General features: G+C 40.3%; 1 protein-coding gene across 1 annotated transcript in view; it reads right to left on the bottom strand.

The window, feature by feature from the left end:
• Phyhipl (phytanoyl-CoA 2-hydroxylase interacting protein like) overlaps positions 1 to 27,296 on the bottom strand; it is a 99,456-nt gene extending 72,160 nt beyond the window's left edge. Inside the window, exon 1 of the mRNA XM_045137217.1 lies at positions 27,150 to 27,296. The gene's annotated coding sequence lies outside the window, so the exon portion shown is untranslated. The remainder of the gene's footprint in view (positions 1 to 27,149) is intronic.
• Between the last annotated feature and the right edge of the window lie 358 nt (positions 27,297 to 27,654).

Below are 27,654 nucleotides of genomic sequence, written 5' to 3'. Positions count from 1 at the left end.
CCTTTTATATTTTCCTCTTGCCAAATCTTAAGTCAAAACAAATTTGTAAAGTAAATTCTAATGTTTAAGAAGTTAGCTTTTGTCTCACAGTATATGGAAGGAGTAGAATCAATGGAAGGAGGTAAGTGGAAAACATAAACTGGAAGAAACGTTAGCTCTATAAACATGTTTATAAGTTCATATTTTCTTTGTGGAAAGGGACCTTGAAGGAATTCTGACTTCCCTACATTGCATCCAAAGCCCAATAAATTTATGTGATGTGTTCAGCAAACATATGTGAACTAATATGACTTTCCATTAAAAATGGTATCCATGTGGCTGAAGGACGGGTGTACTATCAGAGAAGGGAGTAGAGAAAATACAGAATGGAGCTTCAAAAGAATAACCCTGAGTCTCTCTGCTTACCAGTGATATAACCCATAGCAAGTCCCTCCATTTTCTCATTTGAAATATGGGTACTGAAATTACTTTCTCAGAGTATGGAAGGTAGGAAAAATGTTTTAAAATGGAAGAAATTGCTTTACAAAGTCTGAAAAGTACAAGATATTAAAATAATTGTTTAAAGTTAGAAATATGTCAAAAATTTCATCAACGAGTAAAGCACTGTAGTCTTGACTTAGAAGTTAGATCACATCAAAGACATCTTAAAGATCAAATTTCAGCTTAACATCCCATTTTACAATATAGGAACCTGATCACCAGTGATCTTAAGTCAATAGTCCAAATGTGTAGCTGTCTATGTGCTTATACTAAAGACCCCTTTCAAATTAAAATAACCATTCTTTTTTAAAGTGTAATATAACCCTTCATTCCATGTTGATAAATAACACATTTTAGTAATGTTATACCTAAAAAGCATGGAAGTGGGAGAGGTTAAAATGTTCTATTTTAAGTCATTACATGTTCATGTATTACTGAAGAATCATGCACACTCATGCACATAACACTCAAGCATGCATACACATGTACTTGTACATACACATACACCACAGGTCTATACTTATTTATAATATTCCATTAAGTATACCTCTATATCTATAGTGTAAAAGTCAACAATATATTATAATTCAAAAATAAGTTCTGAAAATGATTATTTCTTCCCCATCTTCTAGCATGCACTATCTTTGCACGTGTGCCCTTTTTGGTCTTTAACCAGCACTGCATAATTCCCTATCATGTGGAATACTCTGCTTTTCCAGGATATTCTATTCATTTTGACAAACACGAAGGTATGCCTAAGGCACTGACATCTCTGAAAATGCTGCTGCTGTTGACACTGCTTTTAGAAGATGTGTGTCCCAAGAATTGACTTTTTAACCTTTGGTTTTGTATCATTTGCTAATGATGATGCAAATAAACTTCTTTTGTTTAAGCCTCTACCCCATGTATGGTATTTTTGTTATGGGAATCTGAGCTGATTAACATGAGGAGCTTTAAGTATTATACATTTGTTGTATTGAATTACACAAAAATGTTTAGCAAATCTGTCATTAATCCAGCCAATGTAATTCCTTAAACAATGGGAAAGCAGTATTTCCAACCCTTGCTGCTCACACACCAAAACAAATCACCTAAACTGAGTATACAGGGATAGAATCTTTGGAGGAACTGAGATCCTTAGACAAGTTCTGAAAGAACAGAAATGACTAATTTCTGGATTCATTTCACTTATGAGAAAGGTTCAAGAGAAGTCATTATGCGTCAGGAAGTTAAAGCTCTAAATGAATATGGAAAGCTCATGCTAGCTCAACCAGGCATTTGCCTTCCTGTTGAGTGAGCCAAAGCTTGCTTTAGGGGATTCAGTAAGGTACAGAGCAGGACTGTGATAACAGAGGAGGTGTCAGGGACAAGGGATCCAGGTGGCATCTTTCAAATGGGATTGATTACCACTAAGCTTTCTAGAATTATCCTTGATGATTTCATTTTTTTTTTCAGGATCAACTTTAGTTCTCGTGTTCTTGATTCTTTTTGTAAAACAATAATTAAATCTTTTACTTTGAAATAATTTTATATTTGTAGAAGAGTTGCAAAGCTAGTACAGATTTTCTTTATTCCCTTCACCCAACATTTTCCAACAACATCTTCCACAGTCAGGATTTATTCATGAAAATGGAGAAATTAACACTGATAACAATATTATTCACTGAGCCATAAGATAACTTCAAATTCTCACAGTATTTTTAACAAGGTGCTATTTCTATGTCTAACAATTTTTGCTTCTTTAATTTTCACTTTTGAGTCTTAAAAGTTATACCGTACAGAGTCCTTAAATCTATTATGTGTTTGACTATTTCCTAGTTTCACTCAGCTGTACTTCCTGTGATTATTATTATTCACCATGTACTCGACAGGTCTAAATCTCCAGTTCCCAGTCTCTCTCTGGCCATCTTTCTCAGCTCTGTTTCCTCCGGCTTTTATCCTCTATGCCATGTTCTCTCTGACCACACAAGCAATTTACATAAAGTCATTCAACTGAAATGCACATTTTTTACTTTCCCTTACATAATCAGGCCCTTAGAGAAAACACATAAGCAGAGGTTGTCAACTCAACCTGACAGCCTTGTTAATGTTATATTTAATTTGTATTGGGACATAAGCAGACTGAAAGTTTTAGTAATTTCTTTGAGTTTTTGGTAAAATAGAAACTTTCTGTCCTTCTCAGTGCCTATGATTTGAGAATGTCACAGTTCTTTTCTAAAAAATTAATGATGTTTGTAGATGGCCTATCAGTTAAATGAAGGCAAAAGATTTAAATTAAATCTCCTTGGTATAAAATACTGGAAGTTCAGAACAAGAATTGACTATGCCATGTCCATAAACCACTAAAATTATACATGTACTAAGTTGTTTATGTCTCTTCCCCCAGGAGAGGTTCCCCAACTCACATCAGCTTCTGATAGCATAAGGTCTCATGATTTCATAAACTAAAGAAACATTTCTCCAGGGCTGAGGATAGGGATAATCTATATCATCATAGATTGAAGATCCAAATTCTAGTAAATAACTATTTGTTGTAATAAAATTGGCCCCCCAAATGTCCTACATTCAAAAACTAAAGGTGGTCTGGAGAGATGGCTTAGAGGTTAAGGCATGTGAAGCCTGAGGACCCGTGTTCAACTCTCCAGATACCACATGAGCCAGACACACAAGGTGATGCAAGCACACAAGGTTGCACATGTGCACAAGATGACACACACATCTGGAGTTCAATTGCAGAGGCTGGAGGCCCTGACATGCCAGTTCTCTGTCTCTCATTAAAAAACAAAAAACTAGGGCTGGAGAGATGGCTTAGCGGTTAAGTGCTTGCCTGTGAAGCCTAAGGACCCCGGTTCGAGGCTCGGTTCCCCAGGTCCCACGTTAGCCAGATGCACAAGGGGGCGCACGCATCTGGAGTTCATCTGCAGAGGCTGGAAGCCCTGGCGTGCCCATTCTCTCTCTCTCCCTCTATCTGTCTTTCTCTCTGTGTCTGTCGCTCTCAAATAAATAAATAAAAATTTAAAAAAATAAAAAAAAAAACAAAAAACTAAATGCCTTTCTTCGCATAAAATTTAGGAACTAAAAGTTTTTTGGTATTATCTTTATCCTACTCCTGTGTTCTTTTTTAGATGCATTCTCTTTATCCTTCCTTTAATCCCAGAGTCCTCAGCACATTATTAGTCCTCTGCTCAGGTTTGCCTCTGTCTCACAAGTCATTCTTTTACCCTTCGTGCTATACCCCATTACTTTTCCCATCAAGACTCCTTACTGGCCATTTTCCCACCACATCTCCCATTCTGTTCTCTGTCCCTTTTCTTGTTGAAGGAAGTGCTCTAGCTAACAGAGAGTGTAACCATAGGGACTGCCTCAGCCAACTGCATACCAACAGCAAGATTCAAGAAATGTTACCCCATCCTTTTGTGGGTCTACTTAATAGAAAGCAGCCTAAGTAGCTGGACCAAGTCAGAGATTTGTAGCATGGAACGAAATTTAAACAGAAGAAAAACACTTTGCCTTTTCATTTGTGAAGTCACACTTTACATCATGATTGAAAAAAGAAGGGTAGAGGCAAAGAGAGCGAAAAATGGGACATGCCTTTCACCCTTTCCTAATCAGGAAAAATGTTCCCATTCTGGTTCCCATAGTGGCATAATTTTATCATGTTATAGTTCTTTTTTTTTTCTTTTCTTTTTTCTTTTTTTTTTTGGCTTTTCAAGGTAGGGTCTCACTCTGGCTCAGGCTGACCTGGAATTCACTATGTAGTCTCAGGGTGGCCTCGAACTCTCAGTGATCCTCCTACCTCTGCCTTCCGAGTGCTGGGATTAAAGGCGCGTGCCACCACGCCCGGCCTTCATGTTATAGTTCTGAAGAAAACCCTTCCATTGTTGTGAGATAACTTGTGGCTTCCAAGATTCCTAATGCCTGCCCTGCTGACCCCCTGAATTGTAACTCTTCATTCCTGTCCTGCTTTTACCCTGTTGTGTGGAATGTCTGCTCAGCTCTCCTTCACTTGTGCTTTTCTTTCAATGATCAGATGGATCCCTTTGCTATTTTGCCTTTCTTAGTCATTTTTTTCCATCTTAGCAACCATGACATGTCCTCTTGTACTGAGTTTGAAGTTCAGGAACTAGAGAAATTTTTAGTAGTTTTGATCTCTAAACTTAGGAGCTATGAGTTAGATGGTTTGGTCTGGAGAGCTGGGAGAGTTACCAGAGCTTACTGCAAAGGTAAAAGGATGTTGACTAGCAGAGGGGACACTGAGCCACCTGCCAAAGGGATTGGAGAAAATGTCCTCAAGATCGAGACACAGCTGAGTGGGGCTTCTGCTTTGATCTGGGACTGGCATTAAGTTACTATGGGAGACTTCCCAGTCAGTGGCTACTATAGCAATAACATTAATCTATCTCTGGCTCTGATCATGAGCCAAATTTTCCACCTGTACCAGAGCCCCACTACATTCAGAGGGAGCTTAGCAGTACCATTCAGAATCCTGCATAGTTCCAGTAGCATGAAAATACAAAGGTTTATGGATGGAAGGATTGCTACTGTGCACTCTGAAGCACACATTAGAACAAAGACCTCTGCCCACAGCACATTAGAGGAATGCTATTTAATACAGACCAACCATTTGGGGACTAGGTTGTTGATTCAATTCTACGAATTTATTCTAATGCAGATCTTGACTTATTTGGCCCATGTAAATAAAGTCTTTTGTTTCCTATATGTCAAAAGCAACAACTGTAGGGCAGTAATAAATTTTAATACAAAGAAGTGAATGCGAAAAAAAATGTGAATTTTCCATGCCATTAAAAGTTAGAACAGGGCTGGAGAGATGGCTTAGCAGTTAAGCGCTTGCCTGTGAAGCCTAAGAACCCCGGTTCGAGGCTCGGTTCCCCAGGTCCCACGTTAGTCAGATGCACAAGGGGGCGCACGTGTCTGGAGTTCGTTTGCAGAGGCTGGAAGCCCTGGCGTGCCCATTCTCTCTCTCTCCCTCTATCTGTCTTTCTCTCTGTGTCTGTCGCTCTCAAATAAATAAATAAAAAATTAAAAAAAAAAGTTAGAACAAACTAGGCATGTTGGTGCATACCTTTAAATCCCAGCACTCGGGAGGCAGAGGTAGGAGGATCACTGTGAGTTCGAGGCCACCCTGAGACTACATAGTGAGTTCTAGGTCAGCCTGGCCTGGAGTACCTCACAAAACAAAAATTAGGACAAAATCTCTTCTCTAATGATAATGATCACCAGCACGTAGCACAAGGTAGTTGTTACCTGAACCAGAACAGGACAGAGGGAAGTGGTTGGTGACTCCCAGGTGTCTGAGCCAGGACAGGACAGAGGGAAGTGGTTGGTGACTACCAGGTGTCTGAGAGTACTGGGCACAACCAAGCCCCCACATAAGTTCCACACTTGTGTCACATTTGGGATGTTTCCTTAGAGAGTTATTTATTCACTTTCCCATTTGACACACATATGTGAAGGGTAGTGGGACACCATCTCTGCTCTGATGGGTGTTTGCACTGTAAGTAAGATGACTATAAATCATTGCTTCATTAATCATGGTGGCAAAAGGTATTACATGTTCTTTTGACCTTGTGGACTCCAGACAAGAAGAATTAACTATGAAGGTTTTGTGACATGTGAAGATAGCAATTTTCCTCCTTTCTGGCTTAGATGTCTGATAGTGGACTGAGGACCAAGCTCAGTGTGTTGGGGGAGGGACTTAACAGTCTTCCTCAGCTAAAACCCAAGAGGCAGTTGATCTTCACTTGACAGAGAAACACACTTCTGAATGGTTTTTCTGAGGTCCTACCATGACTCAGCCACAGAAGAGGAACTGAAATCTGTGTGTGCCTGAAGTGCCAAGCTTTTATCTAACTGCTGCTCAAAGGCTATCCTACCTCCTCTCAAAGAATATCCTCTCTTATTTCCAGAATGAATGTGTCAAAATAATTGATTCCAAAAGTATTTGTAAGTTAAATAAGTCAGTCTAAAAAGGTTAGATACAGAGCCATCAATTTATATGACAATTTGTACAAGAATTGCCATGACTGAAAACAGGTCAGTGGCTTTGGTGGCATGTAGTGGCTATAGGAAAGGATATATATATATATGATTACAAGATTCAGTACAGGGGAATTGTGGGGGTTATTCTTTTTAAACTGGTTGTGATGACAGCTACATGAATGTCAGCATGTGTTAAAACTCGTGGAGATATTTAATCCTTAAAATAGGGGCATTTAAATGGTAAATATTTTAGGAGTTTGTCTTGGCCAACTAAGTAGAGTGGGCCTCACCTCAGTTGGCTCATTTTTTATGCATTTTCACACCTTATATAGATTGAACCATTCTGAGTTGAAATGCTTATTGGATGTCTTAGAAAGATGGGGTAAAGAAAATTATAAAAGGTACAAGATATTATTTCAGGACATTAAAGAAGACAAGACCATGCTCAATGAATGGGAAAACTCAGTATTGAAAATGTCATGTTCTTAAAACTTGGGCATTGAATTAAGTTCTAATCATGTTTTGTTTCTGTGGAATTTTAAAAGAAGGTGAGGAGGTTTGATTCAGATGCCCCTGTAAACACATGTATTTTGAATGCTTGGTTCCCAGCTGATAGCAGTTTGAGAGGTAAAGCCTTGCTTGAGGAGGTCTGTTTCTGGGGACTGGCATAGGACCAGCTATCCCTTGAGAGAATTCAGCTCACTCTCTTGCTACTATTGGCCACCTGGTGTTGTCAAGAAGGTGATGTCTATCCTCTGCTCTGTCATCACTTCCTTGCCATCATGGAGCTTCCCCTCAAGACTGTAAGCAAAAATAAAACACTTCCATCTGCTTTTGGTAGGGTACTTTATACCAGCAATGAGAAGGTAACGACTATAGATGATTGTAAAAATCATATGGTCAATGGGGCCATGAATAGTTGAAATAATTCTGAAATAGATGAAAAAAACTAGGATGTGATGTACCACATGGACCCTCTTTAGATATAAGGACATCCTTCTCCCACAGGTGGCGTTTCCAGCGTGCCTTCTGGTTGTCTTTCCATATCATCTGAAAAGCACCATCTGACCCAAGCTGTGCTGTCTTTCCAGGGCTGCTTGCTTCTCTTGCTTGGGACTACTTTTAGAAAGCTGTCCCAATTGCAGAGCTAGCTATGAGATTGGCTGAGGACTTTGCGGGGATTATATCCCACCTCAGTTTCTCCTTTTACCCAATCCACCCTCTTTTCTTTCCCTTCCATAGATTTTGATTCCATGAAAAATCCAAAAATATACCTTCTACATGCTAATTCACAGCTCAGGGCTTTCTTGCCCTAGGGACCTAACCTCTGATGAATGACTTTCCCTGCCAGATATCAAGATTTGTTATAAAACTATAATATTTAAGATAGTGTAGTGCTGACATTTGAATAAATTAGGAGACGCATGAAGTAGAGAAGGTGTGGAAGTAAAACGTAGTATATGACAGGTGACATTATACTGTGTGGGAAGGAATGATATGTCACATGGAAAAATCTTCCATAAGGCATAAATACTTAAGTGGAAAAGTTAATAAAATTATTAATAAAATATAGTATATTATCCTTATAACAAGACATGAAAATTACTTTGCAATATGCACAGGTAAAAAACCATAATAGAGAGAATGATAAACTTGATTATATATCTTATACGTTGACAGATAATGTTCAAAGTTGGAGATTAGTGTCCACAAAGAATATATAAACATATAAACAGCTTTCACAAACTAGTAACAGAAAGGAAACAGGTAACTGGTAAAAGGTATGAATTGAAAATTTGCAGAAGAAAAAAACAAATGACATAAAGCTTTAAGAGAAGATGATCAAACCCATATTAGTGAAATATAAATAATGACATAACATTTCTCATCCATGAGGAGAAGGAAGACTGGAGTGTGTGAAGAAAGCATATGCATGATGTGATGTGAGAAGAAAGCAGCAGCATATGTCTGGAGAATTTGACCATGGCATGTTTAAAGGTGATCCTTGCCACCTCGTTTGTAATAACAAAGATTTGGAAACAACTTTGTATCCATTAACCGGATATGTGCAAACACACATATTTAACACAATTGTGTTAAATGCATATGAATAGTAGTGCAAAGTAGTTACCATGAATTAAACAGTTGTTACATTTCCTCAATAAAAAAATTTTATTATTTATTTACTTATTCAACAGAGAAAGAGGGAGAGAGAGAGAATGGGCACACCAGGGCCTCTAGCCACTGCAAACAATCTCCATATGCATGTGCCCCCTTGTGCATCTGACTAACATGGGTCCTGGGGAATTGAACCTGGGTCCTTTGGCTTTGCAGACAAATGCCTTAACCACTAAGCAGTCCCTTCAGACCTTACAAATAAGTTTGTTTACTGTAAGATACTATCTGAGACAGGGTCTCCCTTTGTAGCCTAATTTGGGCTAGAATTCTTCATTTTCCTGCCTCAACCTTCTGAGTGCTAGGATGACAGCATGAGCCACCATGCCTTGTGTAAATACAAGGTTTGATTTGCTCCATTTGTGACCTGGGTTGCTCCACCCCTCCTTAGGAAGCCCAGTGGTTCCCTGCTCAAAGGAGGTCAACATATTGGTGCGGAACTTAATATAAACACCTAATCATCACAGCACAGAACTGTCCAGAACCCCCTGGACTCAAGCAATCCTCCTGCCTCAGCCTTCCTAGTATCTGGAGCTATAGACATCTGCCACTGTGCCCAGCTAAAATATAATTTTAAGGCAAATTTAAACTCATAATGTACACAATTTATGGAAAATATGTGGGTGTTGTGATGGTTAATATTGATTGTAAACTTAAGTGGATCAAGAAATGCCTAAGGCATTAGTGAAGTATTAATGTCTGTGAGGCATTTACAGAAAGGTAACCAGCAGGGGAAGAGCAGCCCTGGATACAAGCTGTAGCATCCATGGTCTGGGGTCTTGGACTGAATAGACATGGGGAAAGGAGAAAGCCAGCTAAGCACATCTTTCAACTTTCTCCACCTCCTGATATGCCCACATGTGAACAAACTGCCTCATGCTCCTGAACCCAAACACATGAGCTGCTGCTGGGTCATGCCTTCCTGTGTGGTAGACCTTAGCCCTCAAACCACCATTCCAAATAAGTCTTTCCTCCATTACATTGTTTCTGTTAAATATTTGGTCACAGTAATGAAAAAAGTAATATAAAATGGCAAATAATTTTAATTTCAGAAACAATCTCATAGGAGTGTCTGCCTTTGGGTAGGAGGGAAACAGGATAAGGCATTTAACTGTGTAGTTTGTTTCATTTGTTTTTAAAGTGTTGTGAATATGGCAAAATACTAGTATTTGTGGATTATGAGTTGTGGGTGTGCTTTTCTATCATGGATATTTCATGTATTTTTCCTGTTTGAAATATTTTATTATATGAATGTTTAATAATTCAAAAACAATGACAGGTGGTAGAAGTCAGAAAAAGTGAATATGAGTCTATGGCTAGCTTTTTATCAGTGGTGTGTGTGTGTGTGTGTGTGTGTGTGTGTGTGTGTATACTCATGTGTTCATATAGATGCTCATGCCCTATATGTACATGTGCAGAAGTCAGAGGAGGGTGTCAGGTTTTCTCCTCCATTGCTCTTCTTTCTTTGAGACAAAGTCTTTCACCAAACCTGGGTGTCACCATTTTCAACTAGCCTGGCCAATCAGCAAATCTCAGAGACCCCCCCATCTCTCTTCCTCTATCACTGTGGAGGTAAAAAGTGTGCATAGCTATCAGCAGTCTGGTTTTTCACGTGGGTGCTGGGAATCAAGCTCAGGTCCTCAAGCTTGTATGGCCAGTGCTCTTACCCGCAGAGCCACCTCCGCAGCCCAGAGGCTGCATGTTTCCCATGGCAGCGATGGCTCTGTGCATTAGAATTACTTAGGGCACATGTGGTCTGTCACTTCTAGAAGCTCTCAACTCCTTCAGTGCAACGATCATATACTTTTACCTTTGAATCTCTAAATTTTTGCCATTTCCAGAATTGAGGAGATATTCAGATAAATGTCTCTTAAGTGGTTTACTTATCAAATACTGGTCATGCTTTCCAGTCATCTGTTGAAAATGGCAGAGTAACTCAATGTTTGGCATGCTCTGAGTTAGCAAACACATCAATATGTTCACCCTCCCCACAAGGATTGGTTGGATTCTTTTGGTCCCATTGGGTCTTTCTCTACAGTATGATATGATGGCAGGTGTTTAGGATCAAGGATCTGGGATGGGAGATTTGGGATCCGAAAGGAATTACTACAGTTGTCTAAGCATTATGCAAATGAATTTTGAGTCTTATTTCCCTTAGATAAAATGAGCAGGCAGATTCTTTTGCTAATTCCCATACTTGTCTCTAATTCTTCCAGAGACCAAGTGACCATTCACTGGCCCAGACATTTGGCACATACATTTTGTCACTTTTAAAATCACCTTTATTCTTTTATATTTGGAAATAGTACTTATAAACACCCCCCCCACACACACAGTTGACCATCCATACCAATAGGTTTTGCCTTCATGAATCAAAAATATAGAGAAAAGGCTGTCGAGATGCTCAGTGGCTAGAGGCCTTTGCTTGCAAAACCTGATGGCCTGGGTTTGATTCCACAGTACCCACATAAAGCCAGTGGAGTTCATTTTTAATGGCAAGAGGCCCTGGTGTATTCATTATCTCCCTCCCCTGCCTCTCTCTATGCTTGCAATTAAATAAAATATTTTAAAAATATGGAGAAAAAGAAGCACCTGTACTGCATCTGTCATTATTCTTATCACCATTCCCTGAACAATACAGTATAACAACTATTTGCAGAACATTAATGTAATTTAAAAATCATATGTAATGTAGAGATGACTTCAATGTAAGTCACATGCAAGTACTATACTGTTCTATGTAAGAAAGGAAGGCGACGGAAGAGTACAAGTGGGTTAGTCTAGTGGTTGAAAGTTTGCCTTGAAGACAGGTCGTGATTCAAACCTCTGCTCTGACACTTTCTAGCCAGGAGTCTGTAGACAAATTTCTTCACTTGTCTCTTATCTATAAGGCAGACATACTAAAAAAGCATACGCTGTACTGGATCACTGTCAAATCATTTCAAATTAAACATAAATGCAATGGTGGAAGAAGGGTATACACTGTGCATTTTCTATGAAAGCTATGTAAAGTAATTCATGTGCCAAGCAGTAAGCACATAGCCCAGCACCTGGTAAATGTTCACCAGGAAGTTTTTTTTATTTTTTATTTTTTGGTGTTTTGAAGTAGAGTCTTGCTCTAGCCCAGGCTGACCTGGAATTCACTATGCAGTCTCAGGGTGGCCTCGAACGCTTGGTGATCCTCCTACCTGTGCCTCCCAAGTGCTGGGATTAAAGGTGCACACCAGCATGCCTGGAGACTGTTATTTTGAATTTAATCAGTGATGTGTGGTAATAGATAAATTTTTTAAGGAATGGCTACAATTGAATGAAAAGTAACATGAATCAGGTCAAGGCATTATTTGGAGTTCAAAATTCCATTTCACCTGAAAACCTTGTGCAATCCATTTAATTCTCACTGACCTTCAGTGTTGTATTTTTTAACATTTTATTTTTATTTATTTATTTGACAGAGAAAGAGGAAAAAGAGAGAGAGAGAGAGAGAGAGAGAGAGAGAGAGAGAGAGAGAGAGGGAATGGGCATGCCAGGGCCTCCAGCCACTACAAATGAACTCCAGATGCGTGCACTCCCTTGTGCATCTGGCTAACATGGGTCCTGGGGAATTGAACTTGGGTCCTTTGGCTTTGTAGGCAAACATCTTAACTGCAAAGCCATCCCTCTAGCCCAGTGTTGTATTTTTAATACTTGTGCTGGCCCAGACCTTTTTTGTACCCTCTCTTTTCAGTTTCCTCTTTCACAAACTTCCCTAGGCAACAATGATGTTGAGATTTGTTTACACTCTTGGCAATGGTCATTCTCGCAGGGATGGGATTGTCAGTGTAGAACTCAGTAGGCCCTGATGGGCTGCCTCTATGAAAGGAACTATAGTGCCAAGAACAGTTTCCAGTGTTGGAGACTTCCTGTGACTCTAGGCTACTGTTAAGCAAGTTCTTCCTTTCTGCTTCGGTGAAAAACTAGATGAGGAAACTTAGAAAGTCATAAACACAGCTTATGGTGCCTTCTCTCTGGTTTTTTAAAAAGATATTTTTTCTAACTAAGTTTCACCATTCTTCTGCATTTGGCAAAACTTTCAATGTACACAGCATGCAGTCACAGGACATTGGAATACCATGCTGGAACCACAATAGAAACAATAGTACTGGAGAGCCCTATGGGAGCTGCTGGAAGACAACAGTCAACAACAGCATGAACAAGCAGGGGACCCTGCAGACTATGAAATCAACCAGACAGACATGTCCACTGCTTCTCTTTGATGTATGAGTTTCCTGGCCATGGAATTCTGACTTGGTTTCCAGTACCAGATATGAGTTTTCTCCCACCAAGCAGAACTCACATCCAATCAGAGAAGAGTTGATTACTTGCAAAGGTTGTGTGCCACTATTGCACAAGTATGTACTTCTTGTCTATCTGGTTGATTTCGTAGTTTGCAGGGTCCCCTACTTGGTCATGTTGTTGTTGACTGTTGTCTTCCAGCAGCTCCCATAGGGCTCTCCAGTACTATCATTTCCAGCAATGCGAACCGTACTGCAACAGTAAAGTGGTACTGAGGAGTGGGATTGCTGCTAGACACCTGACTGTGTGGCTTTGGCCTTTTGAAGCTGATTTTCAAGAGGAATGTGGGAAGATTTGAAATCTTGGCCTAAGAGATGCCTTGCAGTGCTGTAAGCACAGCTTGATGGACTATTCTGGTCTGAGCTCCAAGACTTGAATGCAGTAAGAACTATGGATTGTGAGGTTTGGCTTATGAGGGTGAGAAAGAGCTTTGCTTGGACTAGGCTAGCAGTTTGTGTGAGAAGTTTGCTGTTATGCCCGTGTCCTAAGAAGTTGTTCAGGGCAGCTTTGCATAGAAATGAACTGGGGTGAGCAGAGGGATATGGCACAGAAAAGAAAAATCTTTGGGTGAACTGTTGCCTGTTGAGCTGCAACTGAGAGATCCAACTTTTGATACTGAGCTAGCTGACCTGTGCTGGGGCAACAGGAAGAATGTCAACTCTTTTGAAGGGGCCTGAGTGCTCAAGGAGTGTCCTGTTCTTCAAAGTCGGCTTTATTCCCCCCTGGATTAACAAATTGGCACCCTACCTGGTATCGTGGAATATACGAAATGCTGGAAAGAGGGTCATTGAGTTTGCGACACGGTTTTGTGTTTTGGAAATGACCATGGGCAGTGTGAAGCAGGTTTGCTGGTTGCCTGCATGGAGACCCTATGAGGATGAACCGTGGATTGCAGTGGAGAACCAATGGAGATACCAGGGCCACAAGATGGCTGCCAAGGAGAGCTGCCAGCTCTGATGAAGTTTTCCAGGACTGTGAGTATCCTAGCTGGAGAGGCAGATTTGGAATGCCAGAGACTTATTGCTGGTTAGAATTATCAGACTTGGAGATTTGTCACTGGATAGAGTTGTTGGACTTGAAGCTACAGAGTTTGATGTTTGCCCTGGTTGTTTTAAATTTTGTATTGGTTGAATTTTTCTTTGCTATGCCCAATGCCATCTTTTGCAGTGTGAGTATTTATTCTGTGCCATTCTGGGTTTTTTGAGGTTAGTTTTTGGTATTATGGCTCAAAGATCTTGGACTATGGGGATGTATGAACATCATTAGAATTGATAAAAACTATGGGGTCTTTTAAAGTGATGAATGCATTGCATTTTACATCATGTATGATTATCAGTTTATGGGGCTAAGGGCGGAATGTGGTGGTTTGATTCAGGTGTCCCCCATAAACACAGGTGTTGTGAATGCTAAGTTCCCAGCTGATGGGGATTTGGGAATTAATGCCTCCTGGAGGGAGTGTATTGTTGGGGGTGGGTTTATGGGTATTATAGCCAGTTTCCCCTTGCCAGTGTTTGGCACACTCTTCTGTTGCTATTGTCCACCTTGTGTTGGTCAGGGGATGATGTCCAACCTCTGCTCATGCCATCATTTTCCCCTGCCATCGTGGAACTTCCCCTTGAGCTTGTAAGCCAAAATAAACCTCTTTTTCCCAGAAGCTGCTCTTGGTTGGATGATTTCTACCAGCAATGTGAACCAGACTGCAACAGACAGAAAATCTGTTTTGTTTTACAGAAGACAGAGAAAATAGAGGAGATTCAAGATCCATTGATAAGACAAAAAGATAGTTGGCTGTCTACCAGACATGCCACCTCTACCACATCTGCTAGGCCCACGAAGTGGTGACATGAACACTGGTCTTACTGCTAGCCTGACAACCAGATCCAGGGCAGTGGTGACAGACATAGAAATCCATCAAAACCCACCAAAGCAGAAATCCAAAGCCTACAGAGAACTCAACAGTAAATCAGACTGCCAACAGGCCTGCCATGGCTCAGAGAACATTGCAGAAGAGGGTCAGAAAAATTGTAAAAGCCACATAGTGGGTAGGAATACCCTGAGGCATGGTCTCCAGCTACCACACAGGGACTGAGTGAGGCCTTTATGACCCTATAGTGAACACCATAACCCCACAGAGGAGGGCCTCAGGGAAACAACAGCAGAGGCAAGGGAATAAAAGAGTATCACCTGTTATAATAAACATAAAATTAAATACAATTTTTAAAAATAAGCTTCCATTGTAGTACTTGAGCTCTGTTTGACAAGAACAGGATAAAAGACAGGTACCATTTTTCAGGTTCTATCACCTTGTATCATACAAAAATTATTTGGACTTCTAGGACTATCGGAACATTCTGGAATGGCTGTGCTCAGAGGTAAAGACCTGGTCTCAGTCCTAGGACTGGTGATGATGAGAGGTCTCAGTTCCCATATTTCTGAAATTAAGAGCATACATATGTCCTCAATGACCTATGAGGGACCAAAAAATGTCCTCAATGACCAATGAAGGTTTTTGTGTTTTCTTTTTTCAGTACTAGAGACTAAACCCTGGGCCTTATGCATACTCACCAAGCACTCTACCACACGGTCAGTCCCCCACCACCCTACTTTCAGAGACAAGATCATGCTGAGTTATCTAGGCAGGCCTCAAATTTGAGATTCTCCTGCCTCATCTGCTGAATAGCTGGGATTATATACATGTATTCCTATGCCCAATTAGGACTTTTTGTTTTTGCATGTATATGTGTGGTATGCATGCATGTGTATATGTGTGCTCATATGTATTATGATCACATGTATGTTCAGGTTAGCCTGTTTATATATGTGCAGGCCAGAGGTCAATGTTAGGTATTGTCCTTAATCTCTCTCTGCCTTATCATTTTTTGAGACAGGATCTCTCATTGAATATGGAGCTCGTCCATTCAGCTAGTCTGCCCAGGGATTCTCCTATCTCTACCTTTCAAGCACTGGGATTACAGATGTGTTGTGCCTGGCATTGACATCAGTGCTGAGTATCTGAACACCATTCCTCATGCTTGCTCAGCAAATTCTTTACCAGCTGAGCCATATCCCCAGCTCAGGATTTGCTTTCTCCCCCAACTTTGAGTGATGACCAGCTGCTTGGAGTCCAGCTCTGTGGCAGCTGAGATGAATCTTTTGCAATGGGGGAATGTTGTGAGATAAATTGCCCATAAGCACGTGCCATAAGAATGAGACTCCTCATGCCTGATGCTTATCACCTCTGGGCTAGATCTCTGAGGTCTTCTTCCAGCATTAGCACCATACCAGGCTATGATTGATTCTCTGCTTGATACGGATGTGAAGTGTCTGCCCTCAAAACAGGTCAGCCATCTGCAGAAGTCAGATAGATTGCCGTTTACATGCAGTAAATGTGTTACTGTCTATCCTTTTCCAAAAGACATTGTGATGCAATGAATTGTTTTTAAAAAGGTTAAAAAAGATTTCAGAAAGAGGGAAGGTAAAGAACATAAACTGAGAAGCAATTATGAAATTCATGATTTAATTTTCCGCTAACATTGTGTTTCAGAAATCTATTCAGTCTTTCCATTTAATATTCATAAACTATGGCAAAGGGTTTGGTTAATACTATGTAAAACTTCGATATATTATGGAATTGTGATATTCGTTGAATTCTGTGTGACAGGAAGAGTTGCTTTCTCAGTCTCACTGACTCAAGCATTAGCAGAGCAATCAAAATGATTGTTCTATTTAAAGTTCACCAACAGAAATGACCACTTGCTTCATCCACAGAAGATCTGGCTTAGGTCTCATGGGAAGGCAGCCAAAGCCTTACTGCTGCCCACAGTTCTCAGATACAAGTTACCCAAAGCATAGTAAGTAAGCACAAACAAATTAGGGTGCCTGAAAATCATCACATGTTCAAAAACTGCATAGGGCTTTAGGACTGGAATGGTAGTTTAGTTTTGCTCTTATATTTTGCATAGGGAATATGTAAAAGTAATGATACTGTGAAGAAATTTACAAGGCATGCTTATAAATAATAAATTTCCTGAGGCTATTTTTGAATCTTTCTGAAAGATAGATTTTAAAAGCCTGTACTCTAATAACATTTTTCATTTGTACACTCAAACATTTCCTCGTTCAGAATCATTAGGGTGATTTCTGGCCCCCAAATTCTGTGATGCTTTTCTCCCAGTGATTTCTGCGCTCTTACTCTCTGCTTAATTGTTGTTGGATTACTCTTTTAATAATTTGGAGACTTCTGGTTCTAAGAGGAGCAGCTAGGAATTGAATTTACCCCTTTGCAGGCAGCAACTAAAGTATCAAAGAACACAAGGATACAGGTCATCTTATAAACTAGGACCCCCCAAAAGTAGCAAAGAAGTAAGTGAGCCCTAAGATTGCTGAAACTCCTTGCCTCCAGCCTTTCCAGAATGGCATCCAGCAAAGAGAAACACAGGCAGAGCCAGGGAGCTCCTTGAGCTGAGGATCTGGGCAAAGGTTGGAGAGGAGAGGTGCTTTGAAAGAATGCTCTGGAGGTCAACAGAGGATCCTTTTCAAGCATTGAGCTCAGTAATGCATGAGCAGAAATGACCTCAGGCAGGTAGAGAAATACTCACAAAACAACTTCAGAAGCAAGAATACTCAGATTCCACACAGTGCTAGAAAGATTGTGCAGTTTTCTGCTAGATAGGAAAATTGCACAATTCAAGAGTCTTGCCTGGGTGGTGGAGAATTAGACCTAGAGAAAAATATTGATTTCAGGTGTGTCCCACCTTTTGACATTGTGACAGTATGCTATCATCTACAAAGTTGATGCTGGAGAATCACACAGTTGAGTTATTAAAAAAAATCACAGAAATAAAATCTCATAATACTTGAAGTAATTTTAAGATTTTCTGTTGGGACCCACTCATAGCTGTCCTGGAACTCATAGATATGCTATGGGCAGGGCATTCCTGGTAGGTCTTATCTAATTAATCTTTAAATCAAAAGCCATTGGGCTAGGGAGATTGTTCAGTGGTTAAAGGTATGTGCTTGCAAAGCCTGCTGACCTGAGGTTCAGTTCTTCAGTACTCATGTAAAGCCAGATGCCCAAGGTAGTGCATGTGTCTAGAGTTCATTTGAAGGGGCAGGAGGCTCTATGTACCAACTCATTCTCATTTTCAATTTCTCTTTTTCTCTATCTGTCTCCTTGCGAATAAGTAATCAATAAAAATATTTTTTTAAAGTACCTGGTGTAAGTATTAGGTGTCCAGTTTTAGGAGCGAGGGGCACTGGTACATGCACACTCACACATGCACATGCAAATAAATAAAAATATTTTTAAAAAGCAATAGTCAAAGGGATCAACATTTTCTAAATCCCTGTGTTATAGAATGTGGTATAGAATATTTAGAATAGTTATAAACTATTCTTTGTATTCTGATGAACATAAAAGTAGGTATACAGCAACCAACAGTACACAATATTTCATAGCCAATCAAAATTTACATGCCTGTGTATGTATGGTGATTTGACTCAGGTGTCCCCCATAAACTTTAAGTGTTCTGAATGCTAGGTTCCAGCTGATAGAGATTTGGGAATTGATGCCTCTTGGAGGGAGTGTATTCTTGGGCAGGCTTATGGGTATTATAACCAGTTTCCCCATGCCAGTTTTCACACTCTCCTGTTCCTGCTGTCCACCTGATGTTGGCCAGGGGGTGATGTCCAATCTCTGCTCATGCCATTGTTTTTTTTTTTTTTTTCTGACAACATGGAGCTTCCCCTCCAGTCTGTAAGCCAAAATAACTAGCTGCTCTTGGTGAGGTGATTTCTGCCAGCCATGTGAACCTGACTGCAATAGTAAAGTTGGTAACAGAGGAGTGGGATTGCTGCTAGACACCTGTGTGGCTTTAGCCTTTTGGAGCTGATTTCTAAGAGGAATGTGCAAGAATTTGAAACCTTGGCCTAAGAGAAGCCTTGTAGTGCCATAAATACAGCTTGATGGACTATTCTGGTTAGAGTTAAAAGACCTGAATGCAGTAAGATCTCTGGACTGTGAGGTTTGGCTTATGAGGGTGAGAAAGAGCTTTGCCTGCACTGGGCTAGAAGCAGTTTGGATGAGAGGCTTGCTGTTATGACTGTATCCCAAGAACTTCTGCAGGGTTGCAATGTGTAGAAATGGACTGGTATGTGCAGAAGGATATGGCACAGAAATGAAAACTTTGGACTAAAATTGCTGCCCATTCAGCTGCAATTGAGAGATTACAACCTTTGAGATTAGGCCAGCTGACCTGCACTGGGGCAGCAGAAAGAATGTAGACTCTTTTAAAGGGGCCTGAGTGCTCAAGGAGTGTCCTGTTCTTCAAAGTCTGCTTGCTTTATTACCCCCTGGGTTAACAAATTGGCACCCTACCTGGTACTATGGAGTATAAAAAATGCAGGAGAGGGTCATTGAATTTGCAACGTGGTCTTGTGTCTTGGAAACGGTCATGGGCAGTGTGAAGCAGGTTTGCTAGATGCCTGCATGGAGACCTCATAGAACTGTGAGGATGAACTGTGGGTTACAGTACAGACCCAGTGGAGATGCTGGGACCACAAGATGGCTGCTAAGGAGGGCTGCTGGCCCTGGATGAAGTTTTCCAGGACTGTGAGTAACCTAGCTTGGGCTGGGGGGTGGGGATTGGAACTTCAGAGACTTGTTGCTGGTTAGAATTACCAGACTTGGAGACTTGTCACTGACTAGAGTTGTTGGACTTAGAACTACAGAGTTTGATGTTTGTACTGTTCAAATTTAATATTGGTTGAATATTTCTTTGCTATACCCAACACCATCTTTTGCAGTGAGTGTTTATTTTGTACCATTATATTTTTTTTGGGGGGGGTGGTATTTTGGCTATGGGGATTGATAAAAAATTTGGGGATTGTTAATGTTGGACTGAATGCATTGTATTTTATATCATGTATAAATATCAGTTTATTGGGGCCAGGGGCAGAGTGTGGTGGTTTAATTCAGGTATCCCCATAAACTTAGGTGTTCTGAATGCTAAGTTTCCAGCTGATAGAGATTTGGGAATTAACCCCTCTTGGAGGCAGTGTATTGTTGGGAGTGGGCTTATGGGTATTATAGACAGATTCTCCTTGCCAGTGTTTGGCATACTCTCCTGTTCCTGTTGTCCACCTGATGTTGTCCAGGGAGGGTGTCCATCCTCTACTCATGTCATCATTTTCCCCTGTCATCATGGAGCTTCCCCTCAAGCCTATAGGCAAAAATAAGCCTTTTCCCCCCACAAGCTGCTCTTGGTTGAGTGATTTCTGCCAGCTTTGCCAACCTAACTGCAACAGAATATGTCTGGAGTACAGTTGTACTGGCTGGGGTCCCTGATGTGCCAATTCTTTCTCTCTCTCTCTCGCATGTGCTCTCTTTCTTATAAAATCATTAATGGATTAATAGCAGATTAGATATTGTAGAAGGTTAGTGAACTTGGAGACACAGACATACATATTATTCAAAACGAAGAATGAACAACAAGACAAAAACAAAAAAGAAAAAAAAAATGCAGGCATAGAGTTCATGAAGGAAAATATGTCCCAGAACAAGCATTGATGAAACAATGGAAAAAACTTATAATTTAGACAACTTTAAACTTTCATGAAATTCAAAGGCTTAGGATACAGCTCAATTTACAGAATGTGTTAACATGTGTGGGGCCCTAGGTTTGATCCCAAACAATGAAAATAAATTGCTGACTTTTATTAACTGAACCTGGTCATGAATGCCTATCATCCAACTATTCAGAAAGGTAAGAAATGAGAATCATAAGTTCAAGGCTAACCTACACCTCATAGCAAGATCTAATCTGGAAAGATGAACAATTCAAGGTCACTAACAATAAGAAATTTTAGGGCTGGGCACCGGAGGTCCCTCGGAAGGAGAAGTTGAGGCCGGGGTGAACCCCAAGTCGGAGCTCACCAAGGAGGATTCCGATGCCTCACCAAGCCATGGACCCGCCGGCCCGTAAAGAAAAACCCAAAGTTAAGGAGCCTGTCAGCCGAGGGGAGAAGGCAAAACAGAAGTCCGTGCAGCAGGAGCTGAAGCAGAGACAAAGAATGAAGTTTGTACTGAGGAGTGGACTGAGATGAACCTGACTATGTGGATGTTGATCTTTTGGATCCTTTGTTTTGGAGAAATGGGCATGGACTTGGTGATTGCAAATGAAGATGCCTTCTGGAGTGGTAAGGCAAGTTTTATGGCCTATTCTGATGAGAGTTTGAGAATTCTAAGTGCAGACAATATTGAACTTCGAGGCTTGGCTTATGAGCTTTCTAAGGGGAAGGAAAGACTGCAGAGGACTTTGTTGGAACTGGACTACTGGCATAAGGGCTGGCTGCATTCTGCTCCTGAGGTCCAGAGAGTTTGATCAAGGTTATATTTGTTATGGACTGATGTGCTTGGCTAGAGATATTGAACTGAGAGATTTAAGATTTTTTTTAAAATATTGTACTTTATTTATTTGTTTGAGAGTGACAGACAAAGAGAGAAAGAGGGGGAGAGAGAGAGAGAGAGAGAGAGAGGGAGAGAATGGGCGCGCCAGGGCCTCCAACCACTGCAAATGAACTCCAGACGCATGTGCCCCCTTGTGCATCTGGCTAACGTGGGTCCTAGGGAGCCAAGCCTTGAACTGGGGTCCTTATGCTTCACAGGCAAGCGCTTAGCCACTAAGCCATCTCTCCAGCCTGAGATTTAAGATTTTTAAGCTGGAAAACTTCAAGCAAGTTAAATTTACTGGCACAGAGATTGATTTTAGGCTACTAAAGCTTCTATTGTCAATACTTTAGCTATCTTAAGGAAGATGGTCCAATTTCTTTACCTTAAAACAATTGAAAGTACGCCAGAAGAAAGACTATTATAGAAATGCAAAGTCTTGGAAAGAGTTGTCTGGAGAAGGAACCTACTTTTCAAGACTATGATTTGTTTCTTCCCTTAGTTAAGAATATGGCTGTGTCCTGCATACCTGGTATGGGTTTCAGAAGCATGAAAAATGTGAAGAGTGGTTGTGAATTGCACATGGTTCCAGGAGCTGGTGCTGAGATGTCGTATGAGACAGGGCCTGATGCCCTGATAGGCTGAAAGAGCCTTTGGAAATGGGCTGTGGTTTGTATGAAGACCTGAAGATATTTTGGATATACCAGGTCTATGCAAGGGCTACCATGGCGCTCACTGTTGGCCTTGGATGGAAGTGTTCCCTGGCTACTCTATCCAGTTGGCGGGGTGGAATTGGAAAATCTGGAGACTGTCAGTCTCTGGTTGTGTTGAACTTGAACTGCAGAAGTTTGATGTTTGTTTGATGGTGGTTGAGTCTGCATTGTTTTAGTCTCTCCTTGCTATGCATTATACCAGTTGAAAATGTTTACTCTGTGCCTTTATATGTTGAAGTATTTAACTTGTTTGCTTTTATAGGTCTTAGTATCTTAAATTTGTCAAGACTGTGGGGACCTTTGAAATTGAACTGAGTACAATTTACTATGTGTGATGGTTATAAATCTGTTGGGGGCTAGGGGCAGAATGTGGTGGTTTGAATAGATGGCCCCCAATATATTCAGTTTTTTATTTGTTTGTAGTTTGCATCTGCAGCCACCTAGCTGGAGGCAGTGTCACTGGGTAGATCTTAAGGTATGGTGGTGGGTTTCAGATTTCAATCTAAAGATATGCAAAGTGTGCCTAGCAGGAGTTCCTGAAGTGTGCTGTGGCTTTTGGTTTTTTGGCTTGTGCTGCTCTCTGTCTCTGCTTGGACCTGTGAAGGCAGGCCAGCTCCTTTGGCCATTATGGAACTTCCTTGGGTCTACAGGTTTCAATAAATATCCTTTCCTCCATAAAAAAAGAAATTTTATAAAGAGTACTGCACCAAGGGATATTGTAAACAACTTTCCCAAGATCATTAATAATGAGAAAATTTTATTAGCAGTCAGAGAAAACATGCTAAGATACACAACAGAATAAAAATGCAGATGATGTGGATTTCTTTAGGAAAACAATGCAAATGAAAACAAATAGAGGCAAGCTTTTCAAAGGGAATAAACCTGATGCATGCAATAACATGAGTGAATCTGAAAGCTCTTGTTGATCACTTTAAATAAAAAGAGAAAATCAGAAGTACATCCTGTATAATTATATTTTCATAAAATTCTAGGAAATGCAAATTCATTACAGTGGGCAAAAGCAGGTCAGTGTTTGCCTGGTAACTCCCAGATGATAATAGGGAAGAAGGAAGTAATGACCAGAAGGCTTTGGAGAGTTTGGCGTATATCCATGACCATAGGTTGTGGTGATGGATTTATGGGTTGTACTGAACAGACACATGTCAAAGATTAAAACATAAACTTACACGCTTTTTTAAAGCATGCAACTCACTGCATACCAGTGAAGATTCAATAAAACTCAAAATTCATGGGTACAGTAGTATGCAGGGAAGATACTGTGTCAGGATGATTAGAATTTAAATGCTTTGCCACCATCCCTTCTCTGGTACAGTCAGAGCACCAGTGTTTTCATTTATTAGCAGAACAACTGATTTGGTAGCTATCTCAGAAGTAAGCAGATCTGACTAGGGACACTACTGGTCTCATATTAATTAAGTATATCATCATCCAAAAATACTAACGTGTTATCTTTAAGTATCTATCTATATAATTTTTTAATCAATAAATTCAAACATACCTGTAGCCTCACTCAAAATCTCCTAAGCTGACAAGGAAAAACATCAGACTTTCCTTGTGGTATGTTTGCAAACGCAGTCACTGGCTCATGATTGAAAGGGCCACAGAAGCATCTGGTTTATTGCTTTCTTTATAGAGAAAAAAAATTGAGGGTGGAAAGGAGTGACCACTGGAAGTCACACAACTAACTAGGACCAGAACTCAAGGTCCCCAAGGCCATGACATTCATCACTTCAGAATCCAGAGGGCTTCAGTCTAAATACCACTGTATCCCATCAACATCCAGTAGGCTCAGAAGGAATATCCCAGATTGTACTCCTGATAGCACACCCTGTTTTTATAAATTCACTGAATAATCATCATAAAAATAAATCCTTTGGTGCCAACCTGCATGCCTCCCACCTTGCTACGTTCACAAGTTCCCATTTGGGAAGGGGACACAGTGGGGAGAGGGTAAACTGCCTCCATCATTTGTTGCTCTTACCACTTTTGCTCTGCTATATTTAGGGCATGGCCCATTTGTCTGAGTTAATGGAAAAATGGAGCCAGTACAAACTCTTTTTTCAAAAATTTTTTTTTTGTTTATTTTTATATATTTAAGAGGGACAGCAAGAGAGAGAGAGAGAGAGAATGGGCATGCCAGGGCTTCCAACCACTGAAAACGAACTCTAGATGCATGCGCCCCTTTGTGCATCTGGCTAAGGGTGGGTCCTGGGGAATTCAGCCTCGAACTGGGGTCCTTAGGCTTCACAGGCAAGCGCTTAACCACTAAGCCATCTCTCCAGCCCATAAAAACTCTTCTTATATGTCTCCTGTCTTTCTTCATTTTGTATTGTATTCTTTTTGTTCTATCTTTATTTGTCTATTTATCAAGTTATTGACATTGACTTTTCTTGGGTTTCATAGAATATTCATTTGTTTTTTCAAAGCGATTCAAAGTATAAACTATGTATAAGAGCTGGGATGGGGTGGAGAGGGGAAGAAACACTGGCATACATTCTGATCCATCAGAGTGGATAAGGGAAGTCATATTAGTGAACTAGTATTAATCATTAAGAAACAGGCACAGAACAGTGTGAGTTTGGCCATGGCTGAGCACACAGAACATTTCCCAGCCCTTGTACTTCCAACTCCATAAAAATAGTCTAAGAAGAAGATACCAGTTCTTTGCCACCTAACTCAGGTCAAGGATTAATCTGATATATTCTTTTTTCTTTTTTGAGACAGTCTTACACTATAGCCTAGTCTGGCCTTGAACTCCTGGCAGCCCTCCTGCCTCGGTATTCATAGTGCTGAGGTTGCAGATGTATGCCTCCAACATCTGGCTGGCTTAACATACTCTTTATGCAGACATTATCACAGGTTCTATTGCAATGAGAAGTAGCAAGTGTTAAGCCAGGCGTGGTGGCACCCACTTTTAATCCCAGCACTGTGGAGGCAGAGGTAGGAGGATCGGTGTGAGTTCAAGGCCACTCTGAGACTACATAGTGAAATCCAGGGCAGCCTGGACTAGATGGACTAGAGTGAGACCTTACCTCAAAAAAAAAAAAAAAAAAAAAAAAAAAGAGAGAGAGAGAGAAAGAAAGAAAAGAAAAAGAAGTAGTAACAAATGTTAAAGCAATGTCGAGCTTCATGGGGGCTGTCAATCATATAATACATACCAATCATGTGACAACACATTCATTTTGCAAAATAAGTAGAGCAAACAAGTTATGTATGGGAGTGATTTTCAAAAGGAAATAAGACGTGCTATTCCCTGATTCTTTTCTTAGAAGCTCTGATATAGTAGGCCTGGGGTGGAAACCCACAGTTTCAACTTTAAGTAGAAACAACCTAAAAAGTACAGTTCTGCTATTTTCTGCCTAGGGGTACTTAGAAAAGTCTGATCCTCTCTATATATCTTATTTAACATAAGAATAATAATCTAGGGTTTTATGGAAATTAATTAAATAATATATTTAAAGTACATGGTACACCAGTGGCTGGTTAACTAGCATTCATTTCTCTCCCCAAGCACATGTTATTTTTCCACTTAATGTGAGCTTAAATCCTTAACCAAAGTATAGACAATTTCTCGTACTTAAAATTGTAAAAGAAGAAAACGTCACATACCTCAACTCAAATGATCAGTTAACAGTTGCAGGAACATTCCTGCTCTGCTTGCATCACTGAGACAGAGTACTGATGCTTGCACACAGCCAGCCTCAGCATGCAGAGTTGGCAAATGCAAGGATATGAACTTACTAAAGTGAAAAAAATATAATTCCAAATCCATACTTACCATGCTACCTTGAACCTCTTATTTTAATTAATAAACAAGTTACAATAAAGTAAAATACACAGAACATTTCTGCTTATGAACAAGGTTCATAGTAAATCGGTACCCATATATTAAATATATGCTCTCACTCCCCAGCCTCTTATTTGCATATTTATTCAAAGGACAGACCTAGCAAGATACTTGACAAATGTAGGCTTTAAACATGAGCACACACCCAGATAACCTAGGGGAACATTTTTCAAAATGGGAACTATGTTTGGGGCAGTAGCCAGTAACACGAAGTGGATACACATCAATTGAACACACCTAGCTGACCCTGTGCAGTTTAGGACAATCTCTCCATGGTTTGACCCAGAGCCAAAAGGATTATAAACAAATTCTGACCTAGAACCTTCTAGACATGACCATGTATTAAGCCACCCCCCCTTGCCCCCACCAAATCCACAGACACCTTCCTAATCCACTTGTTGACAAAGGCATGAGGTCACAAAACTGGGGAAAGCACACCAAGTTTTAACTTTTGCTAATGGAGCTAGAAATGTAAGCTTATTTTAAAATATTTAATTATTCTGCCAAAATCACATAGATACAGAATTTTAAAAGCCCAGAGAATACTAAGTACCTCGTAGTAAAACAAGAACAACCAGTTGTTTCTCATTCCCACTGATGTCAGTCCCCTCTTCAGTGGCAACTACTTCCAGATATCTTCCCTGTTCTAGTGTTTATTTCACTCTTCTAAATAAATTTAGGGTTAAGTATGTAGCTCTAAGTAACTGTTGATCAAACTCACATAGTATAATTTTATTTCCTTTCCTGAAAAGATTTTTGTTGTTCCTAGCATTAAGCATTTTTTTGGTCCCAGTGACTGTACATATATATATATGAATATTTCCTAAGTCTCTCTACATCCTCAACAGCCAGCATTTCAGTAGAATCACCCACAGATATAATTTTGCATTTCCAGTCTCTCCTGGAGACCTTTCTCCTAGACTCTATTTCAATTTGAACTGGTATCTATGTACGGTGATCTGGATTTGACACAACTCTCCCATTTTTGTCTTTCACCATTTTGGGATGAAGGCTAATTCATTTCAAAATAGCTGAGTTGTATGATCAATTCCATAAAGTCCTGTGAAAGAACAATTATTCCATTGACATTTTAGAGTTACCCTAAGATAGAAAAAATAAACCAATTATACATTACCCTTAATGGTGGCAAGTGATATGTTCTCACAAGTGGCCAAATGTAAACCAGCTGACAGAGCAACCTAAGAGCAATGGTGAGCTCCCCCATGAACAAGCCTGGGCCTTGCAAAAGACTAAAACTTTCCACCTCCCTCTGGAGTCCCAAAGCTTCTCAGATAGCTCATTGTCACCTGATTCTGAAAATTCACTATCATTGAATACTGTGTGCAATTAGCAAGGAAAATCAATTCAGTGACCATGAAAAAAAGAAATGAGCTATAGACTCACTGGAAACATTCATAAAGCCTTCTCTGCAGGGTTTAGTTACTGTGGGTTTTTTTTTTTGGGGGGGGGGTGTCCCAAAACAGCAGCACTGAAGCATTAAAAAAATTCCAGTAATTGGGGTCAATGTTCAGTCAGATCCCCTCAGAAATGATCTCAAGCCAGCCAGCATATGATGGGCAGTATCCTCTGTTAAAATACAACTTGAACTTCCAGTGAGCATGTGATCCCTCTAACTTTTC

This window comes from Jaculus jaculus, chromosome 18, assembly GCF_020740685.1.
Source record: "Jaculus jaculus isolate mJacJac1 chromosome 18, mJacJac1.mat.Y.cur, whole genome shotgun sequence".
In the NCBI taxonomy this organism is placed as follows: Eukaryota; Metazoa; Chordata; class Mammalia; order Rodentia; family Dipodidae; genus Jaculus; species Jaculus jaculus.
The sequence above is the reverse complement of the archived record's forward strand: the minus strand, read 5'-3'. Positions and strand labels throughout refer to the sequence as shown.